The sequence below is a fragment of the Homalodisca vitripennis genome, chromosome X, assembly GCF_021130785.1.
Source record: "Homalodisca vitripennis isolate AUS2020 chromosome X, UT_GWSS_2.1, whole genome shotgun sequence".
Taxonomy (NCBI): Eukaryota; Metazoa; Arthropoda; class Insecta; order Hemiptera; family Cicadellidae; genus Homalodisca; species Homalodisca vitripennis.
The window spans coordinates 116,652,457-116,677,673 of NC_060215.1; the positions used below are offsets into that span (position 1 = coordinate 116,652,457).

Here is a 25,217-nt window from a genome sequence, read left to right on the forward strand (position 1 = left end):
ATTCTAATTTTCACAGAGTAGTGTCTATGCTTTAATGTCTATGATTGATATTAGTGTTCAAAATTTAAATTTTTTCCGTAACTGGTATGGAAACAAACCGATAATGCCATATTCAACCACCCCTTTAGTAAAACACGCCATTGACAATGACGGTGTCGTTGTTAAATACAGGCTCTCTGTTGGTTGAAATATCAGTGAATTCTAATAAGTAATGGTTTATTTCCTTCACTGTAACGATAGCTTTACACCGAATAATCATTGTAGACCAGGTCTGAGAGCCTCTGATGACTAAGGAGCTAGGTTTGCACGGGCTGGTTACAAATATTATCACTTAACCACAGAAAGGAAGGTGTGTTTATTGCCTGCGGTTATTTATTGTCTACACGTCAACTCAAGGTAAAGAACTCGCAACAGTCATGAATGGTTCTGCGTGTCACAGTTTCTTCTTTATTGGTCGTAGTTCAGTGTTTATAAAATCATAAAGTAGATTTGTTGCCTATATTTTACTTTTATGAACACTTATCACAGATTAAAATCAGACTCGAACACTCATTGTCGCACCTTTACTGTTGAAACCGTGGGAATTTTACTTAGTTACTATTAGTAATATTTAGTAGTATTTTACATAGTATGCAATATTCTCTCATTGAGTGCGTCTGGCATTTCAATTTGGATTACGTAAGCCAACATAATATCGCCTTTTGAGTATTTTAACTTAATAAAACTGAAACATATTGCGAAGAAATATCTCATAGTGATATTCTGTTACAATTGATGTTGCAGTAGTTACAACAGGGACGGTGATTCATAAGTAGAGGTGTGTTAAAGTACGGGAATTATTTCAGTTAGTTCTAAGGTACGACGCCAGGATGCGCCACGTAACCGTTCAAATATTAGCTACCCGAGCCTCTGATTTCAAATAGAGCTGTCCGGGCACTCAATTTTGCCGTGCCTCAATTTATATGATTGAATTAGTTATTTATTGTGTAACTAATACAATCAAACTTAATACAAGCACAAACTCACTATATTCCTGATATTTCTAAACCTTGCCGAGTAATAATAAACTTTTTCTGTAAAAATAAATCTACCCATATAAAATAACTCTCTATCCAAAATAAATCACTATTATAAAGAGTGACATTATCATATAATTCCATTGTCCAGGGTTAATTCCTATCAAGTCACAAACAATTCTAAAGTAGTGCCTATACTTAATAACAATTTAAATAGTAAATATTCTCCCGTATTTCCCACTCATTTTTTGAAATCGAATCGATTGAATTGATGGTGATGATTTGAATTAATATTAACTCAAGATTTAAATAACGTATAGGAAATAATGACCATAAATTAGATATTTAAGTTCATGTTTTTTCTCTTAAGCGCTAAATAAATACAGGGAATTTAGCATATCTATTCCCCGAATTAATTTGTTAAGTTATACAGCAACATATTCCTAGGATCGGCTTTAGATAGAATCGGTCACAACTATTTCTAAAAGCACCCAATTTATTGTGTGGGCAACTTTAAAATTGGAGCTCACCTCTCAAACGTCTACAAATAGCCAAGACTCCCTCAACAATTGCTGTTGTTCCCTTTAATCTTCCAAGTATTTCTTTGTTCCTTGCCAATTTCAACAACGTACATAGTTTGTTTATTGTTTATAATATATTTATAACCATTCCAGTGTCTTCTGTCCGCTTTACACTACAAATACGCAAAACAAAGAGTAAAAGCTGCATTCCCATACTCTTGCAACTTATTTTGGGTGTATTTTAGCATAATTTTGATTTTCTAGATTAAACATTTTCTTCAAAGCCAATAGACACTTAGAATAACCATTTGGGAGAGCATGATCTGTGATGGGTTTTTAGCCTAGGAGACAGTGCACGTGTAGGCCATTCCTGTGTCTTCTGTCTGCTTTACACTATACAGATTATTTCCTAAACTTGATTTAATAATATCCTCGCACACATCTATTTCCTGTATTGACGCGAAGAATACTGTTTTGAAAAACTTTCAAAGAGTAAATGTTCAAGATTTATAATGCACTGGCATAACAATGCGGTCAGTAGTTCCTGCTTTATAATAATAATTGTCTCTAAGTCTGCATAGTGAGTGTTTCACAATTCTACAATTCTTGAGGGATATTTTTACAAACTGGCATTAGACTTTTTTTTAATTATTTTCAGTATTCGCAAATGTTGGTGTTCTAGTAAAAATTATTCCATAAAAAAGACATATAGTTAAGGGAAAAGTGTATTAGACAAACTAATGAAGAAAATTACTTCATTATCCATAGGAACAACTTCTGAATCTATCCGGCAAGAGATCTGAAACACTATTTATAAGATTTTGTTAATATAAAATGTTTTGAATGTATGTATTTTTCTATAATTACCAATATCTATCGAATGCAATTAGAAAATATGTCAAGAAATTTAAGAGAACTACATTTTTAAATGAGAAAAACATTGTTTTATTGTTAATTACAAGTAATATATGTCTAAGTGGAGTATTACTGCTATGTTATAATTAACTAGTTTATTCATCTTAGTTAATTATATATTATTTGTAGTGTAATGCACTTCATATATATACAAGGAGTCCAGCAATAATTATAATATTGAGAAAGAGTTGGAGCTTCAAAAGGTGGACAGTACCAATGTTGCTTTCATAAGTATTGTGGAGTATCACTTGTCTTTCAGCTTTACTTCTTCGGGCAAAATCTCTCAAGCGTATGGAAAACACGGGTCATAATACCACTACGAAAATATAATTAAATAACCATAAAATTATCCATTTCAGTCTCGTGAAAGAATTACCGCATGTTGTACAGCTGTTACCCGCGCCTCATGCTGTTGCATATTTCGCAACGCACTCCAGAACCGGAAGTTCTCAAGAGAGCTTGTGCAAGACGAATCATACATCCTGGACTGTCTCGAGTAGTGTCCTCTGCTGTTGACACGCTTCGGCGTCCTAAGGAAAGTCCTGCTACTGACTCACCCCGTGTCCTGCGGAAGCATAGATCCTTGTCTACCGAAGATTATCAGATACAAGTTCGTAGATGTAGGAGGCGAACACAGTAGTTCTAGCTTTCTCCAGCAGAGTCTGCGTCACGAACCTCTTATCGATGACAGCCAAAGCCCATTTGTTGAATAAGGCCTAGACGGGTAATTAAAGTGTTCTTTGAGAAAGCTAAGGCCCTTGTGAGCGTTTTCTGGGTTGTGAAACAGCGATCGTTCATTTTCATTTTATCAGCCTACACATTATGTAAGCTGTTGTTGTTTGCTGGCGTGTTTGCGTGCGTGTTTTTGGGTGTCCGCGTCTTAGGACTCGCGTTGTGAGTAAATATGTATAAGGATAGGACAAGTGTGAATGTAGTTCAATAAGTGCAGCTGCTGTTTTAGCAATTCGGACAAAAATGTATTAACTTTGAGGTTACATGTAGCTAGTTATATAAGAAATGCATATTAACAGGATCTCGGGATTCGCTAGGTAATATAATTTTAAACCTTGGTATAAGTATTCGAATAAATAATAGATAGAATTCTATAACATAAGTAATACAATAAAAATAGGACAAACCCTACAATATAAAAAAAACATTTTATTTTAGAAAACTACAACAAACCCAAGAAGGGTGATATAACATAATAAATAGACAAATAATAATATCAACCAATAATTATATAAACAAAATAAAACAGTGCCCACAAACATACGCGGTGTGACAAATTACACAGTAAAGTTTCACAAGTTTGATTTTCTGTTTGGTAAGCATAATAGTGTAATAAATAATCAATTAATGTGTTTGTAAAATTTGCCGTGTCAAAAATTGTCACGGACCCATGCTAGAAGAAAGATCGAAGTAGTAAGTGCTCGGCCAAAGTAAAGTGTAGAACTTGATTTTCATATGGATTAGACAATCGTTTACATGTTGTTTAATTTCAAGTATGCCATAAAATTTAACAATCCACGTATAGGAAAAATATTCTATATTGCGTAAAATGAGAGGTTTTAAGGTCAAAGAGTAGGGCCTGTTTCCACAAATTGTATTTTTTTATTCGGCTAATCCTAATTTTTCAGTATGTAAATCACATAGAGCCCCTTATGAATTTAACAACAGCTCACGAAGTCGTATTGTAAATGGCATTTAAAGTTTAATTAAAGCATACTGACTTACTAAGGTTAAATGCGTATTAATCAATAAGGTCCTATAAAAATGATGTGCATGCTTATATTGGACATACCATGATTAATAAAAATATACTGCTTTGGTATCCGAAAAGTACCATTAGAATTATGAGGAGCAAAGAAAATTAGAAATTACGATACAAGAGATAGCACATATTGCCATTTTATTTTTATTTGGCTAAGCATAAGAGTTTAATAAATAATCCAAAGAAATTTAAAGGATATAGGTATCAAGAAACAAAATATAAAATGCTCCAACGTGAAGTAGCGCCTAGTCGATTTTATTACTCACATAAATAAATAGTAATCATTCAAACTTATTTCACTGTATTTGTAATGAAATGGTAAAAATTTTAGAAAAAGTTAAATTTAAGTTTGCAAAGTTTACATTATAGTATAGATGTAAGCATAAAATTTTATTATGCATATATCAAGTCGGATACTCCTGCATGCGATGCATTTGGAGGTTTGTATTAGTAAATAATAAATTTGTTTGAAAAAACGTGATTGCCTGATTGATTTTTAAGCTGCGCTTAGTTAGTAAACGACGTACAAGACATAACTCTCTCGCTAGGGATTGTTTCCTAGTTCCGGTTCCAGAGAAGTAGCTATTACTTTGTGTATTCAAAGATGGTAAATTTAGTTTATAACTTTTTGCAATATTATTATGCTTTAATGGCTGGAAAGTATAACTTTAAGTCCAATCCATTTTTCAAAAATAAAACAAGGATTAATGTCGTTTACAGGATGTTTGAGGGCTATTTGCCTTTTTAATGGAAGCCATAATATATTTAAAAACATGCAAAACTCGTCCATAGCCAACATACTGTGTATATTATAACCGTTGATTTAAATGCGAATTAATTGAATAAATAAATCCATTCATGTACTCCGTGAACGGTCTTTTTTTATTTAAACGTTTTCATAGATAACATTTAAAATGAATATCCGAATGATCCAATAAGTCTATCGCTTGTTTTAGACAGAACTGCTCCTAAACCAATTCTATTTAGAATAGCTATATAAAACTAGTATTACCTCTAGATGCCTCTAATCATTCCGTTGGGCACCTAAAGAGTTTAGCTTACTCCATGTACTAGGTATAAAAATGTTAAAAAACATTGCTTTTTCTAAAAATTTAACTAACACACTGAAACCTATAATCCGCAATAACTGTGTACATTTACGGTCATCTCGCTTTTTAAATTATAGATTAATTCAACTTGTAAATTTAATAAACTTAGGATATAATTCCTATTAGTTCCATCTGACAATACATAATTTGTTTTGTTACAGTATGATTTTTCCATTTTTTATTTTTTACTTTAAAATTTCTTTTTTTAAACCAATGTATATATCCAAAATATGGGTATTTATTTTGTGATAGTTGTATTTCAGAACACTTTACATTGCTACATAACAGCGAATTATTTTTATATTTATGTATCAGTTTTGCTTTAATACGTTAAACACAACAATGAAAATAATTTTAGTACTTATAATCGTTAGACAAAATGTATAAAGTCGATATTAAAGTACGTCCTCCAGAAATCTAAAGTTTATTATAGAGTTTTTTAGGGAGACTTTTAAATGAATGGAAATCCTCATAATATTTCCTTTGCAACATACTTATTGAATAATCTTATCGTCTCGGTAGAGTTCAAATGCCAGTTCGATAAATGACTGAAATTTAAAAACAACTCCAGTATTTCGCCAATTTCTACTGTTATATTCAATATAATGATTAATTTAATAGAGATAAAAGGTACTCGTATGAGTGTGAAAATTGTCTATTTCAAAACCGTGTGATTTAAACAGGCTTGTATTGGTTAATTTAACGGCTTTATGTAATGACTTCGTTACATAAATTTTATTATTGTGAATCATATTATTGACATAAAGAATAGAATTATGAGACGCCTTGCTTTTCGGAAATTAGCTCAGGATGTAGAGGTTGTTCCCGATATTCGGAATTTTCCTACTCTGAATGTACTGCCGCTAACTTGATGTTAATAAATACACATAAAAATATAAGTGTTGTTATAAGATATTTGCCCCATTTAAAAATTATCAATTGTTCTAAAAACAACAGGGTACTCAACTGAAGTCATGATGAGTATTTAAATTGTAATTTCTGACAAAGGAATTTGGAAGTCTTACGAACTGCAATGAATTTTTATAGTTGTTTAATAAGTTATGCTTACTCTGTGGAAACTATTTTTGTGAGTTTTGTGATAAGTAGCTTATACTGCGTTTATGTGTTAACAGTAAATATAACCACTGCACAAAAGAGAGTTTGATGTTAAGATGAATTAATTTGGTGTAACATATGGATCTCCACGTTTCTGTGAAAATTGTATTCATTAATACACCATAAACGGGGATAGCAGTTCAAATGCTTAGTGTGCTATATAATTAAGGAGGTAACCCCAGTCAGTAACTTAATATTTGAACATATTTTAAACTCTTTAATAATTAGTCAAAATGAGCCTATGCGTAATTTAACGTTTAAAAATCATTAATCCATTAAAAATGACTTTATTTACAAGCGTTTCTAGGATCTATATCTGGTATTTTTTAAACTTAGCCGATGCAATGCACTATTGCAACTTTTTTATGTAAAAAATAAATTCTTACGCGGAATCTTTAAATAAGACAATGAACAAAATTAACAATATGAATAAAGTAAAAGTATTTTCTTAACATGTGCAGTTTAACAGTAAATTATTGAGATTTCTAGTTCAACAATCGTGTTATATCAACCTAAAAAGACTTTCTTAATGTTGTTCTTAAATCCAGGTCTCGAATTGCACAGTAGCACATCCTCGGGATGTTCTTAACCACTCCAGCTCAAATTCGAAATACTATGGGAAACCCCTCCTAGTTAACTTCCAGCCTCACTTTAGGAATGTGAAGCTTAAAAAGTCTTAAGCTTCTACGTCTACGTTGGGCGATTTCTCTAATTTGCTGAAACCAGTGCTACCTTACAACCTTAGTACAGCGTACAATACTATACCCCAGTTGGAGGGTCTTGTTGCAGACATACAGTACGTCACTCACTATCCTGCATACGATCACAATTAGAAGTAAGTTGTATCATCTTTAAATAGCGGATCCTTCTCATATCGCTTTAAACATTACATGAATCCGTTAGGAGTATTTTGCACCTTTTGAATCATTTCGTACTGTCCACTCAAGAAATTCTGAGCCCATAAGCTGGATAGCAATAGAAAAATGTTGAGTATTCATGTGACTTTATTATCTCCAGCTTTGCGGATTCAGACAGCAGATCTCTGAATCCATCCAAGGCTCTCAATCTTCTCAGAATTGTTTTATTGTGTGAGTGACACGGTCAGACAAGGTGAGACCGCTATCCAACACGACACCCAGAGTCCTTATCTTGTCCCAGACAAGCTCTCACCACCTGCACAAGGGTTTCGCCGGTGACCTGCACTACTTCTTTGGAGTAATATCATAGATCTGGATCGCTTACTCCATCATATAAGAACAGTCAGAACCACGACCCGCTCCTGACCTAACTGTAAGTGATTATCGCTTGCCGGCCAGGCCAATAAATTCTTCGCACGCGATTCCACTCATGTGTTTTTGTTTTGTTTTTTAAATATAGCAGTCAACAGTACTGCTATTATATCACATGTATATCACACACGAATACAATGGTAAGGCAAATCAAGAACCCGAAAAGTGTAGACATCATCGTAATCCGTCCTTCTGTTTCTTAACTCTTGATGGTAACAAGTACATAAGTTTTTCTTGGTCCAAGGAAGTATCCTAATGATTTTAGGGGCAAAAGTTCAAAGAGCAATCCGTCCTTCTCTGTCATAAATCTTCATGGTAACTAGATAAATATTTTTTTCTTAGTCCAAAGAATTATTTTTATGATTTTAGGGACAAAAGCTCAAAGATAAATCCGTCCTTCTATGCCATAACTCTTCATGGTAACTAGGTACATAGGTTTGTCTTGGTCCGAGGAAGTATCCTAATGATTTTAGGGACAAAAGCTCAAACACCAGTCCGTCCGTCTGTGCCATAACTCTTGATGGAAACTAGTTACATAGGTTTGTCTTGGTCCAAGGAAGTATCCTAATGATTTTAGGGACAAAAGCTCAAAGAGCAGTCCGGTCCGTCTGTGCGATAACTCTTGATGGAAACTAGTTACATAGGTTTGTCTTGGTCCAAGGAAGTATGCCAATAATTTTGGGACAAAAGCTCAAAGACCAGTCCGTCCGTCTGTGCGATAACTCTTCATGGTAACTAGGTACATAGTCTTGGTCCGAGGAAGTATCCTAATGATTTTGGTTTGTACATAGGTTTGTGTTGGTCCAAGGAAGTATCCTAATGATTTTAGGGACAAAAGCTCAAAGAGCAGTGGCGATAACTCTTGATGGAAACTAGTTACATAGGTTTGTCTTGGTCCAAGGAAGTATGCCAATAATTTTGGGGACAAAAGCTAAAAGAGCAGTCCGTCCGTCTGTGTGTCAAGTGCCTCAATAATCCGTTTTATAGGTTTGTTTAAACTTTGGGTTGAACAACAGACTTGTGGTTTAGGCTTTACAAAAGCAGTTAGCATCTGCAGTTTTAAAATTCAACATGTATAACATAGAAATAAGTCGCTGTTTTGAGGCGAATAATCTATCAAGGTAAACATTTCTTGTGCCATCACGCCATCATTTCTGCAATCCGAAAAAATAACACTGGTGTGCCCCAGAGACAACTCTCAATAGATCATGACAAACTTTTTAGTGCACTCGATTGTGCACCTGATGAGACAAATAAAACATCATATCATCTAGTTTTAGACTGGATGGCTTCTGAGTGTAAAATAGATACCAGAAGAGCTCTATTGTGGTCCAGGTGTCTCTGGTCGAAACGATACGTGTCGGTCACTGGTGCTCCTTGATTCGATCTTACTGGATCTCATCAAGGAGGTATCGATCACAGATTTCAGTTACACGTACATTTCTAAAAAGATCAAGCCTAAAATTTTGACTTGAGTAATACATTTTTAAAACTTGTATCACATTTTTAAAATTATGTTCACAAATTATTTAACAGTATACATATATATACATATATATGTATTTATATATAATATATGTATTTATATATAATATATGTATTTATATATAATATATGTATTTATATATATATATATATATATATATATATATATATACATTCTTGACACAGATCCTTTTACTATATTGAATACACCAGTAAAACTAGATAAGTAATACGTGTGTTTTCTTGATAAAATATTAATATTAATTTAATTCCCCCCCCCCCCCCAGCAAAAACATTAAGAAACGCAATGAGAGATCATCATTGTCAAATGTCAATCTGACGATTGCATAAGTGTTAAGTTTGAATATATTTTATGAAATAATAAAAACGTTTACTTTCATTAGGAGTTACTATCACAAAGCCCACCACAATCCATTTGGATTCTTACAACTGCCTTTTACTCTAATGTATGAAAATAGTAAGTTTAAATGGTACAGATAAAATTTGTCTAACGTAAATCTTATTTGTACGTCTCCTTTATAAACATTAAATATAATTATTTTAAAATTAAAACAGTATATGTGCAAGTAACGTTTTTAAAAAATTAGGAAACATGCAGGTATGTCCAGTTCGAACAGGAGTTGATTTAAAGCATATCCAAATACCTTAAAAGTCTTTTAACTTGTACATAAATGGTTCAAGTATATAATTTCAGGTAAATTAAGTAAGTAATTTTAACTCTTTGCCTACGAAGTTCCCGCAGCCAAAATGCACTTCAATTACCATATTTTAGTTAAAATATTTTAAAACCCATTTGAACTTTGGCGTATTTACAACTAGATACATGAACTAGACCATAATTTATGCATAGAAAAATAGTTTATAATAATGTAATTTATATGTAAGTCTGAATGCTGTTTTCACCAACTTCACATTGTGTTTGAACAGGTATGACTTACAGAATTCAGTCGTTCTATGTAGTAGACAGCATGCAGGAGGAGAATAGGAGGTAATAGAATAGGAGGTAATCGTTTGCTAACCACTTGAGATTGCTATACAAATCTGCAAAATTAATAAATTGCACAAGTATTTGATCGATAACAAGCGATAAGTTGGCTTTATACTGTATGGCCGAGCTGAACGAAATTGAATTTAAAATTTATGAGAATTTATGTGGTAATATAATAATCTGATTTATTTACTCTGAATGACGAAGTAAAATACTAACGATGGGATATTAAGTCGTTGGATATCATCTGAATATTATTAAAAGCAGTGTTGAATAATCCTTTGCTATATATTCTTGTCTAATATATAATATAATATAATTTTATTCTGTGTACAGTAATGTTTTGAAAACGGTTCAATTTATTTTAATTTTCAAGTTGAAACCGCTTGATATCTGTAATTAAAACACGTGTTCATTAACCACTCGAAAGTGAAGTGATTACGCAATTAGTGCCGTGGATTACTACCCGTACGACAGAGCCGCAAGAAGTGTGGATCTCGCTAATTCCCCAGATAAGGTTGAGATTTTATCCGCGGTTAATTAAGCGGCTAATAAAGCGGCGCCGCTATCCTTGGTCAAGGTGACTACAATTACCTGCCGAGCTGCCATGCCGCAAGTGGGACAGTGACGTACTTCCTGTCTACTCAGCCCGGAAGTGGCGTTATTCCACACTCTGCCAGCTGATAACTGGTGAAAGTCGTGATAACAGGTCAACCTGGCCCATGGTCTGAACTTTTCTTTTAGTCCGGGAAATTCGTAAGCCAAAATTTACTGTCGGTTGTTACTCGTAAATCCTGAATATGCATTTCGATCTCAAAACAACGCTAGAAAATATGCACATAATCGTGTAACATATAATGTTCATATTCATTTCTCTTTAGATTTACAAATAATTATATTTTAAATTTTGCTAAACAAAGTTGTTTACGTCCTTTTTCAAAAACAGTCTATATGAATTTGTGGGTTGTATGTTGGTATTATAGATTATTTTCTATTAACTGCTCATATATCACGTTCACGCCTTTCAGTGATGTTATTGCATTAACTGAATTTCAGATAATAAAATGTAAAAAAGTTAATAATGTTTAAGTATTCTTCAAATCGCCTTCTTTACTACATTCTTATCCATGTGACAGAGTAAAGAGAAAGAACTTGGCGAAAAAAGAAAGCATATTAGTTTGCCATTATAATAAGAGGTGTACGCTAATAAAGATAAAAATAATATGCAGTCATGTTTGTATCGCAACAAAAATATCCACTTGTTTCGCAAACTTGCCTCGATATCAAAAATTTAATCCTTAAATCTGATTATGCTAACATTTAACTGGATGACATTTAGAACTACAATATGAAACATATAATTTGAACTATATGTATTAAGGCAGGATCACAATTACATAACTAGGTACTTTCCATCGTTTTCCTTTTTTAGACTACAGGTATTTCGGAGTCAAGGGTACAGAATATTGGAATATAATGACTTCTGTTAATAGTGTTGTTATTTCTCGGGATGAATTGTATTTAAGCATGAGTAAGTGTAAAACCGTACAAATATACCTTGAGTAATCCTGACACATCGGGAACAAAATGAAAAGGTTTTTTTCAGATTTCGTCTATTAGGTCTGTGATGGTTGGTCCCGGTCTCTTTATTTTCTTTCACTTCCTTTAATTTGACGCAATTTAATAATTATTAAAATGAATTTAAATTTTTTTAATAATGGGTTAATTATATTGTTCTTAAAAATTAAATTGTTTGTGAAAAACATTACAATTTTCTAATATTAGATGAATTACTCATATTATACATTAATTTGGAGATCCATTACAAATGCCTTCGCATGTAAACTACGTCATATTATTCAGGTATGAAATAAACAAGTTATAAATAATATTTATTGTAAAAATTAAGTTAAACATACAATTGCCGTATGAAAAATGCGTAGTAAATATACTGTATCCCTACATCCCTACAAGTAAAATTAATACATACATTACATTGAATTGTACGTGTTCACATGTTTAGTAAACGCGAATTTGAAATATTCCCTAAATCATTGTTAACTACTTCAATTATAAATGTAATTCATTAAGATAATGTACACATCGTTTCAAAAAGGTTCAGCTTGGAATTAATGTTAACCTTAGACCATATTTTGCTTTTAATAAAACTTTTATGAGACGCTTTGCCTCTCTTACAAAAGATAAACTTCACATTTGTTGCCTGTTTCTTCATTTTCTGCATTGTTCACATTCAGGTTGACGAAAACACAAAATTCTATGGCAAAAGTGTTAAAATAAAACCCGCAAAGTGTCTGTCGTGTTTAAGTGACCTCGTAAACCATGTGTTGTTACAACAAATAAGAAACCTTCAATTGTGTGAGACACGTCCTCCTAAAAAAAGAACTAAGAGTGAGAGCGGGTCAAGGCAAAGGCAATCAATCAATCAATCGAGCAAGACGGATCCTTTTCCACTAAACTAAACATACACTAGACCCAGTTACTAAGGATAAATTCTATTATTTATCAATAAATCGAATCAGCTTATTGTTACGTTACTACTATGACATTGAAATCATCTTGTTCAAATATTTACATCTAAATGTATACAGAAACGTCCAATTGGCCATTAAAGATGTACAAACGGTTACTGAGGATATATATAAGTAGGATATACCCTCAGTAATTTATTATATACAGTATATATAATAGTAATTTATATAATGTAATGACGACATTATAACACAGTAATACTTTATGTTATAATGTAGTTTTGACAGCACCATAACAACTGATGTCATAAATATATTAACTTTACTTGTTATTAGCTATGTTTATCTATGTTATAGGCCACACGTTTTTTGTTTTATTTTTCTTCCCGGTACTTTTGATAAAATAGGAAAACTAAATATTTGATTTTGATTCCATTTAACAGTGGTCATCTGTTTTAAATATTTTGCGTACAATAAATAAATATATTACGTGAACAAACGTAGAATAGACTATTATATTCCTCTCTCCTAAGAATATATGCATACTCAAAAATTGAATTTGTTTATATTCACAAATATAATTTGTGTACATGTATTGTTTTGATTTCGTAGTAGATTATCCTTGGTAAGTGGCCAGAAAAGAATCAGATCCACATAATTACCACCATCAATATTCCCAATTTGTTTCATTACTGATGATTTTATGGTGATATTACTTTAAATTTACCTCGTTTTCAATTATTTTACAGATATTTTATATCAAGTTGTTAAATGCTATAGAGTAAAATATTAATTAAGTTGTAAAGAGTACCAGTTGCTTAGTTATAAGGACAGAAAACTTAAATACTCAGTATAATCACTATCTTAAATGTGTATCAAATGTAAAAAAGTTGAATAAAACTGGAAAAGTACTGAAATCTTTTAGAAACATTCAGTTTTAAAATGTATGGTTTGATTAAAATGCTTTATTTTTATGAATTAGATAGTTTCGGTTTTCCTCTAATAATAATTAGAAAGAAATCACTTTTTGTTCTATGTTTTTGGAAAATTCATGTATATTTTTACCTCGTGATAATTTTTACAGTATCACAACCATTTTCACCTTTATTTTTTTTGGATAATCTCCTCTCTGCAACTTTCTTTATTCCTATCTGAGTATCTATAGCAGAATATACTTTACGTACTCTTTAGCCTTATTCTGATTGTCGTCATGAACCATTGGCCTGAGCGAGAATTTTATGAAATATAATATTCATTAGAGGAATATTCAGGTGACAGTACCGATAAAAATGTTTGGTCACAGGTAGGCCTTGAACCTGCGCTATCTCCAACTCGGATCCAAAATCCGACGCCTATCGTGCAGCCGCCACCTAACAAAGAAGGAAGTGACGCTTCCGTGCTAAATTGTAAGTTATACATACACTGGCACTATTAGGGGCTTTTTTCTGGAGTTAATTTGTATGTGTAGTATTTGTAATTTCTATCAATATTTAGTTTTCTTTTCTTTTCCTTTCGTTTTACCAACCTTAAAATGTCCTATCGTATATAACCGGCTAGTCTTCGAAATGATCACCCCATCAAAAAAACACCTAGGCAAGGATAGAGTCCAGCATGTTTTTATTTGATCTTGAAGTTAATTTTTTTCTTGCTTAATAAGAATAATTTAACACATGTAAATAATAAAATTTTGACTTCGAGCTCTTAGTCCCTACTTGCAAATGTTATGCCTTGCCTTCAGTTTACGAGGAAATTCAGGAGTGTCTGACTGCCCTATCGTGATCACGTGGGTTGTGTCGTGTCGAGTTGAGTCAAACGACGGTAAGTTCCGCCGGAAGAAGCGAGTTGAGCGCTCCCAAGCGGAACCAGACACAGTTCAACCTTCTGACTTTGTGACAATTATTACCCGTTTGGGTGTTCTACTGAAATCCTGTACGACTTCTTAAAGTATGAAGAAGCTTATACACAGGTGCTGGAAAGTCTTGATATTGTCTTATATATTCTGTACTCGTAAACGTACAAACATAAAACTTTGTACGGTTACATAGGGCATTAAATTGAACTTTTTGAAGCAATCATTAGTTCTACACCATCTCAGGGGGATAGCCCATAAGGAGTTGGTGGAAAATCTTAATGTAAGCATAGGTCGATGTGCATCCCACTTTAACGGTCTTAATTATTTGAACATGATGCTGCGACATGCTAGACATAAAAAGGTTAATCCTAAACAAAATTAAAGCGCTCGAAAGTTTCAATTTAAACAACGAAAAGTTCAATTTCATGCCCTAAGTCACTGTATAAAGTTTTATGTTAACCGTTTAAAGACTTTTCAGCATCCCTGTATAATTATATATTATAGCTTATAAGCCTATATATTATAGAGTCGTGTGTATTTTTGAAAATTAGTTTGATATATCTCACTGGAATTTTTTCATATTTAATATTCATATAGGATCTACAAAGATGCTAAAATATTATACGTTTTCCACGTGTTTCTTTATAATTGATGTATTTCTGATGTTGTCAGAGCTTTAATTATACTATTACAATGCCAAATATTACATTTTTAATCGTACGTCTAACTAGTTAACAAAAGATTTCCAAAGGATAAACAAAGGTCTGGCCCTTAAGCACGGTTTATTGCGGCTATCCTGTCAAACCAACCCTATAGACTAACACCATATTTTAGAATGAAGCGCAATATCTCCCTCATCTATAAAATTATCTTGCTCTGTATAACAATCTAGTGTATACTAGTGACATAAGCTTAACTAAATTACACGTTCTGAAAACGATTCCATTGATAGTAGTAGCAATGATTACAACACCATGTTATACAAACTAGATAACAATATAATAAATAAATTTAACTGTACAACAAGAATTTAAGTTAGGCAAAATTTACTATAAAGGTCCCTTTCACAAAAGAGAGAAGCCTCTCAATCGTAGATTCATGGTCGGATAGGATATCTCTCAACGAAGCTGGCAGATTTGCATTGCGTCTGTGCCCAGGAGTCGACAAGCACATGCTGCACTATAACACAGTAACAGCAGTCGCATATGGCGTAGATCGCCTGGACGTCTCAGCTCATGAGGTAACCGTGAGTCATAAGCGTGTGTCCTAGTCGAAAACGACCCAAAACCACCTCCGCGTGACAGCTCCGCCGGGACACATGTCCCATGGCACAAGACTAGTTTTAATTCTTCTTAGCTTGTTATTGTGGACTGCACGCCACTCAGAACTCCACCTAGCTTTTAAATTACGCCTTCACCACAGACACAATGTCCGATGCTACCATCCGTGCAGAGAAAGGTTGGAGTTGAAGGTTGGCTTTTCCTCCTTTATCTGCCAGCTGGTTTCCATATATTCCGGCATGACCTGGCACCCAAACGAAGGTTACAAGTACCTCATCAGATTAAAGGGAGTGGAGGGAGCTCCAAAATGTCCAAAAAAGTATGTTCTTCGAGAAGATTTCACTGTGCCCTATAAGCCTGTAAGGGAGTCTGTACAAATCACCGATCTCCCAGCCTAGACCATGCTATGCTTAAGGGGCCTTTTTATGGCTTTAAGCTCTGCCGTATTTATGGATGAGTCATTTGGAAATCGGAAGGACTATCCGTAGTAACCCTGATTTTCTTTCGAGTCGTCGATATAGCACGGTGCGAGGCATTGCACTGTTTGCCGGCACTTTTGCTCTTAATAGACCGTTTCTGGAATGGACAACTTCTTAAACCCAGCAAGACCAAGATTGATTGAGGACATGAAGAGCTCCAAGGTGGGACACCACTCTGGTGCGTAATCCTAACTCTGTATGCAGGTTCTGTCGGCACCCCCATTTAGTTCACTAAGAGCTTTAAGAATGTACAGCAGCTTCAAAAATTTTTCTCTGAGATATCTGAGATGTGGTTAAACGAGTATCAAAGTTTAAACAAGACACAGAAATGTAGTGTTCTCACTAGTAGCAATTCTTAGTCCCGTCAGGGTAGGTAGGTTTCTCGATTATGCGGAGCAGCATGCACTTTGTCTTTGATGGATAAAAAAGAAAAACCAGTAACTCTACAACACTGCTGAATGTATTAATAGGAATTGGAGAGTTCGTTCTAATGTGACCAGCTTCTTTGCCGATACGGAAATGATAAAGCCGTCTACAAATAGTAGGTACTGTATAGTTTTCTAAAACGTGGAGTTCACAAATAATATTACCGAGTTTCGCCTAAATAGGTTTTTCGGTCAAGACTTCGTTTATGTACAAGACATCTACCAACTCCTGTCAATACGGTATCTACAACATCCCTTCTCCAGGCAGTGTCATAGACTTTAGGTAGGTCAAACAAATCTTAGAAAGAAAAATAAAAAAAATTAAGATAGCGGACTTCATTACCAGTATATGGATGCTAGTTGACCTGCCTTGACGAAAACCACACTGAGAATGTGATAGAAGACTATTTTTCTCTATAAAACGAATGCTTCGCCGATTAAACATAGTTTCAAGGATTTACGAAGGCTACTCGTAATTGAGATTGGCCGGTAGTTTCCCGGAGTAGTTCTATCCTGACCAAGTTTGTGAATCGCGATAATGTGAGAGCGACACCACAAAACCAAACATGAGAGCGATATTGGGGCAAAACTATTAGTTTCGTGATGTCAGCGTTTGAGTAATTTTAAATTCACAGAATCTAAGTAATGAAGGGTTCATCCTACACAAAACACGCACTTAAATGTATAAAAAATAAAACTTCTAACTACAGATGTCTGTCAGCTGGTGCTGGGCGGTGATCAACATAGTTCATCTCAGTGTCGCTACTTAATCTTAACCATATCTGTGTCTAAGGTGTAGTCTGGATTTATTTTTGTCTAAGTTTATTGGCCAATCTACCACTGGTCATGAATATTGGCGAGTGTATTGCTTGTTTTATTTAAAAATAGTAGTTTAACCTATGTATTGAGCTATATCAATTTATACGTTAGTGTTCATAAACATGAATCGCAAGCTTTCTCTAGCTCAACGGATGTTCTTTTTGAAAAAGTGATGATCGAAATTTTATTGATTTTATTGCGTCATTCGAACATTAGTTCTCAGAAATTCAACCACCTAGTCAACCAGCAATTTATAAATTAAACAAGAGGTGTGATAAAACAGGTACATGATTTACCGCGAGGTAGTCGCCCTAGACCATTATGCACCATTGAACATGTGGAAGTTATTGTTACAAAATGTATTAAATCCCCACGAAATAACTAAAATACACGATATACCTAAGCTGTATTTGGGGGGGGGGGGGTTGTTAGCTGACGTTCGCAGTATCCTGTTTATCTTGTACAAATGTTTTATTATGAAATGAATAAACATAATAAGATATGATGTGTACGTGGTTCATATACACATTTGTATGTATTGTTTGTATGTTAAATCTGCCATGTGGAACTGTCACATGAGTAATGTTTAAGAGTAATGAATGACTAATTTTAAATTGATTAACTATGACAAGATAAGTTTTATCTTTGTATTCTAAAACTTACCGGATGGAGTCAAGGCTACTAAAATACGTAACAACGAGTCACTGACGTGAACGTATGATTACAACAATTATCTGGATTGAATCAGCTGTACTTTCCTCCTACAATGTTTTAAGACCATTTTAATTAACTGGGACCAGTAAACCTTGGTTATCCTGGGAAAATTTATTTGCTGTATTATCGCCTATACTTGTTCAGGAGTGTGTCATCACTAATGACCTGGCTTTGCGGTTATTTAATTTAAAAACCAAGCCAAACCCAAAACCAATGGTAAAAAAATAGTACCATCCGTTTGCTTTATATCACGTTTTAACTCTAGTTTACCACACAACTAATATGCACACCACTAATGTTAATTTTGGATTCAAAGAAACGTACGATTTTTTGTTTTGCTTGGTAAGTGTATGCCCCTTTAAAAATTGGTTCGTTTCCTCGTCCATTAATCTATGTGGGGATCACCATCGTAATAGTCTTGATACTTTGCAATTAAAGTCTCGGCAAACTGTAGTACAGGACTTAGGTAGGCGTGTTGGTATTTTTCAATGATTATTGAATTAGATATTTACTATTATTATCTATTTCTGGATTAGAACTTGTAGCGAATTTGTTTTACTAATTGTATTACTAAAATATTAATTTAAGGACTCCATACCTCTTCAAGTATCCTATATAGATCTAATCACATGCATATATTGTTGATTTAAATGTTTGCTATTGTGTGGAATAAAGTATTTGGGTTTGGATTCTAAAAATTATCCTACACGTTTTTAGAAGGACATAGACGTCTAACTAAGTCTCTTAGAGTTAGAATATTACTAAATTTCCAATTTAAATCCGTGAAAAAATAAACCATCATAAATATTTGCTCGATGGAGTAAACCTATTCATTAAATAATTTATATAATAAAATTTGCATAATTTTAAACTTGCAATTGCAAGTCTGAAACGTGCAGTTCATAATTTCAAAATGAGGGACTTTATTTTAAAACAATCTAAACAGAAACTAAATACGAAAAGCATTATTTTCTCACCAATGTCCTGAATCACTTGGCAAACCGCGTGAAATTCCAATATATTAAGTCAAAATCTTTTAGAGACAGAACAATCGGGGCAACAACCAAAATGTCCCAAATCACACCATGCATATATCTTGTAGTGTTGCAGTGTATTTATTAATTCACAACTGATATTAATAATTATTTACTGAACATATGATTGCTTGAACCTTATCCGCGTTCTTAAAGTAAAATTAATATTGACGTAAGACGTAATGACAACTTCAGTTCCACAAGAAAGGTGCTTAGCTCACTCTTGCTATAGATATTTATCTAAAACTTATAATTTTAAAACAATCAAATCTCAATATCAAATTCAGAAATAGATCATATTTCAGATTTCCATTAATTACCAAATAATCATCTCTTTGAGGACATCGGTTTTGAACCGCAAATCGTTGATAATGATTTGAAAAAGCAATAAAATACCTTCATTTGCCATCTTCTCAATATGGTATCATGCAGCCATGTCGCTATAAGCACATGTTAAAAAGCATACGAAGTGCTAGTTTCTATACACTCGTTGTCTTACTTTAATTAAGTTTTAATATTATACAACTTATAGAGGACCATGCTAATCATTTGAGTTTACACTATTGTTCAGACTTTATTCACACTCTGTATTTAGTAGGCACAGAAGTAATTGACACAATAATTAAACGAGTGAGTCAACGGAAGTCTGTTAGTCAGCAGCTAACCGTCTGTGATTGGGTGTTTACCTCTTTATGGCAGAAGGTGAAGTAACAAGACGACAGAGAATCAGCAGTTCTTCACCGCTAAAGTTACACAAGCGGGTAAACCGCAGCTATTAACCCGCGTCTGCTGGCCATAAATTTGGCCGTGTTATACGGGCGGGCAAACCGCGAGCGGTTAAATCGCTTTATACCGCGTGTCCAGTTATACGAGCGGAAAACCGTGCGGTTTTCCATCAATACCAAGGCCGATTTGACCATGGACACCATTTATTGAATTGTTTGTATTAGTGCGTGTTTTCCGATAGGAAGAAGAGGCGATGGAGATCACGTCCAGTGTTAAGCCTACCGTTTAAGCACCGGATTATTTCAAGCCGCGTTCAAGGACCGTAAGAAATATCCAGATAACTTTTTTTAAGTATCGGATGTCAATGTCTTCGTCTGAAGAGTGTTAGCCACTATTGGATACCGTATACTCAAGCAAGACAGTAACAGAAAGTTGAGCACTTCTCCAGAAAATAACGAATACCAAATTCAGTGAAATAAATAATGTTCAACTAGCTACCGAACGAGTGATACGTTCTACTCCCGACCAGTTCTTAAATTCCACGCACCCTGCGCCACTTCCAGTGCCCAGAAAGTGGTTAAGCCGCTCATATATCATGACCTGCTGTTCAACCGCTCGTGACTTTTTCTCAGCCAGCCACGGAAAAATACTTGGCCTCGGGCTCCCGCCTCCTCACCGTGTGTAAAAGCCGCCCGTATCCAATTTTATATAATGGGATCTGCTCGCCACACGGTTTATAAATGGGAAAACCCGCCCGTATAGCATAGCCCTAACTTTCCTTTTGTCGATTATAGGCATATCTATAATGTTCATATGGTTTTAAGCAAACCTATATTTGTGCCTCTATTTTCGACTTTGGCGATTCCCGAGTGTTTCAAGAAGCAACCACATACCATTATATGTGGTTGCTGAACTGGTATTGAAACGCGCTTTGTATAAGAAGCCAGAGCTGTGTGATCTTCAGCTCATGAAGATCCATTGATCCTTCTACAAAATACAGACTTTAAGGAATAAATGAAAGATATCTAATATTTACGCGATTGCATATCACCTCATTTAAAGATTTTAACTAAAAGAGATAAAGGAAGAATAATGGTAAGGTAAAACTTGATTATCTCTGAGTTAACTCCATCCATCAGAGTGTCCAATTGATTAAAATTTTACCTTTGTTCAAAGTGTACTCATTGTAATGATAATAATATTAATTAACTCAAATTGTTTATTCATAAACGTGGAGTAAGGGCAAAGTTCAACCTAAAATCTAGAGATTCATGAAAGCAATCAGTATCAAACCCACTTCAATAAATATACACTTTGAAACGTGAAATGTTTCTAAAAGAAAATTTTAGCGTGTCTCCCAATAATACCAGCTTAAACTGTACGAGGTTGGAGCTTAGTAATCCACCGTTACCGTAAGATCTTTTTAAACTTCTTCTGGCATTGTACGTAAGTAAAACATTCTAGTCTGTGGTTGAATGTTTAAATGGTGGTTAACTAGTTTGATAGTCATCATTATTTTAAAGATTTTCAAAATTTAATATTTGTGGTATATAGAAGATGGAACTTATATATTCAATACCTAAAGAGATATATCATACTATTTGAGATGAAAGTATGAGTAATATGGTCTTAGCTCACGAATTATAGCTACGACAACTGGAGGCAAAAGCTATTTATTTATTCATTTAGGGCATGAAACTGAGAAACCCTCATTGCACTTACTCCTAAAGAACCTTTTTGCTTGCATCCGGAGTGATGATAAGTAATGTTTGTGATTGGCAGCCGTCTTCTCTTGAAACTCCGTGATTGGTCTATACCAATTGAGCTCTACCAATTCACCAATTCCATTAAGGTATGAGGTATTGGTCTTATAACCTTAGAAGAAGAGGGGGCTATCTCTGTTCCAGCCTCTTCCAGTCTAAGCATTTAGGGGACTGTACTCTTCATGTTTATGATAGCTGTTAAACACTTAGAAACTCCACCCATTCCAACATTCATCATCCACAGTAAACTAGACCTATCGATCAAAATCCTTTTTACTCCAATATTTGCTGTTAGTGATGTGCCGCTCCTGGACATTCATGGGGTTCTTCACTTGTAAATGGAAAAACGGCTTTACTTCTCCTCAGCTTACGTTCAACTAGGTATAAACCAGCCAGAAGTAAACCCTCCTGGGGTTGCATTTTATATTACGTTTAATGCGTTATTACATCATATCACCTTATGGAGAGTTGATATGTTTAAGGGGGGTCGGGAGCTCCATTTAAGTCCATGTTAAATTCTCAAACTTTAAGGAACATTTACCAAAAAACTATAAATGATAGCACTTAGAACTTTTTTTTCTTGATAAAGCACAACAATATACATATTTTAACACAAGATTTTTGTAAAAAAATATTTTTTGGATTTTTGGCAATTTTTAAAAAAATACTCTAAAAATTACCAGTAATTTTTATAAATTAGTCGCAATAAAAAATTTTCTGATTGAAATTTTTTTAAATCCATGTGTTAAAATGTGTAGAATAATGCCCTCTCCAAGATAAAAAAAATTATTGATCTATCATTTATAGTTTTGGAGATAATGTTCCTTATTTACCGAAAAAAATTCATTTTCGGAAAAAGCCATTTCTTTGGAACATCCATTAGCTTAGCAACTAAACTTGCTTTATAAATGCATTACTGCACCACATGAGGGATTGTCTGCTTCCTCTGCTTCATAGTCGTCTTCTAGCCTCTTTTTTGCCAGTGTAGTCTGTCTTCAACACTTTTTTTCTATTTCATCGACGGCTTTATTCGCTTTTTTGATGCGTAGCATGTCCATGTCTTGAAGCAAATACACACAGTTTACCCCAGGTACAATCCCTAATTTAGCAAACACTTCGCATCTGACTATATTGCCTTTGTTGAAGACAGCAATAGCATCATATACCCCTAATTCTAGAGTTGATAGCATGACAAAAGTTCGCTTGGGAATACGAGCCCAAATCATGTTATTGAGCGATTCACTTTGGTTCTGTTCAAGCAGGTTTTGAAGAATTTGAAAATTTACAACGTCATTAGTGCCACAGTTACCTTAGTACTTATTGTAATCTGCAAGACAAGAACTAATTTTCTTACTAGACAAACTCTCCTTTTGAGGCTCTGGAGGAATAGGGCTTGGTGCACTAGTCCTAGGTTCTGGGCTTTGTGTACTAGGCCTAGATTCTAGGCTTCTCACACAGTCACTATCTACAAACACCACTTTAGGCTTCCCTACTTGCTTACGTTTTTTTTAAGACTTTGTTACAAAATCTAGGCATTGCAATACCTTTGAAATAAAACTTCTAACACACAGAAAACACAAGGAACTTCAGAAAATAAACTGTGACATTTGAAATGTTATTCTTGGTTATAAACAGAAGAAAACAATAACAAACAAGGTAATGAAAGAAAAAACAGGTGACAAACAACTGTACCAATAGCAAAAAACGTAATAGTAATACAGCTCTATTTTGCATAAAGAGTTATAGTGCAATATAAAATACTGTCTCCTCAATGCTGAAACTCTCACAAAAAATTTGAAGTACAGCCTTTATAAAAAGATTTTTATTCAAGAACTACTTGACCGATTTTCATGAAATTGGTCTTGAATTAACCGCTATGAAAAGCAGAATAATATTCAATGAAAACACAAAAAAGTAATTTTTGACCCATTTGACCTCCCGACCCCCCTTAAAGCATCAAACATTTAGTAGTACAGTACTTTAAAGAGTACTTATGTATGTTTGGCTAAGTAATCATCTTACTATTAGATTCATTATGCCATTTTGATGACTGAACTCCTTCAAGCCGTACATATTTTTATGTCATCTATACCAATCCTCGACTTAAAATGAACTCATATTAATTAAATACCTAAATCTGAAAAAAAACCAATGTAATCAAAACAGCGTACATAAGTAATGTCGATGTGAGCGATCATCCTTGTGATCATTAAGAACCCGACATGACTAATATAGTGATGCTGTCTGCCCGTTTGTTTGATAACTTTTTATATAAAATGGTCTTAGAAATTTAGTAAACAGATTCCTTTTGGTTTAAGAAAGATCGTTATAGATTTTGAGGGCAAAATATCAAAGAGTTGCAAAGTCGCTCTTTGACTTTCATTACGTTCCGTCGAATCCTTCGATACTATGTTGTATCGGTTCAATTTCTTCAAAGCCTATATTTTGTCATCCACGTTCATTTCAGACTTTTCTGTAGGAATAATTTTCTTGTTATTATCGATCGCTACTTGGTACAAGCGGAAACATAGTAATCAGCGGAACTAGGAAACTATGAGATCAACGAGAGAACCAATCCAAAGAAAGATTGTACAGACTAATAGACGAGTCTAGAGAGAAAATGGCTGTTGTATGAATGCTCGGCGTTGAATGCACAACCTCAAGGCTGTGTAACCCTCCAGCCAAAGCGAAGTGCCGGTGACAGTCAACAGTCGACCTTGAGAAGACGATGCCGAGAGGTCTGGAGGAAGACGCGGCTCGGACACTAACAGTCCGCAGAAGACAAGAGTGACCGAAGGCCCTGGGAGTCTCTCACGACTGTCCCACTTGCTCTCGCGGGGCCAATGTCGGCTGGCGTAACCACACTGCAAGGTCGCCGACCACCGCGTCCACTTGTTCCGCACTCAAAGGGTGAACACACTTCGTACATTCGTAACCAACAATAAACAGCTTCTGTAAAAACAACTTTGAAAATGGTCACCTTTTTACATCACTTTCTGAACTTTTACTCTTATAATTTGTAGCTATTAAACCATTAACAGTTGGTATGCATAAATATAAGAGCCCAATAACGTTGACATGATGGGAAGGGTTTACTTAATGTGAACATTGAGTTCAGCTTTATTTAACCTGTCATTTGACTCCTAGAATCTAGAGTCCATCTACGTCGAGATCCAAAAACGTCGGTGCAAAGAAGCTCAAAAGGAACTCTTTTAATCGTTTAGACATGAGAGACTAGACTCAGTTGTGCACCTGATGAAACAATGAGAACACCTCCTCATGTGGATTACACTTGATTTCGTAGTGTGTTTCTGACACAACACTTTTTTCAAAACTGTTATTGATTAATTTGTGTTTTCAAAATATAATTTAAGGATAAGTAATTTTATCGTTCTAATTTCA

General features: G+C 34.2%; 1 protein-coding gene across 1 annotated transcript in view; it reads right to left on the bottom strand.

Annotated features, from left to right (window-relative positions):
• The window catches only part of LOC124369814 (angiotensin-converting enzyme-like), a 285,432-nt gene that overhangs the window by 253,384 nt on the left and 6,831 nt on the right, over positions 1–25,217 (bottom strand). The window lies entirely within an intron of this gene.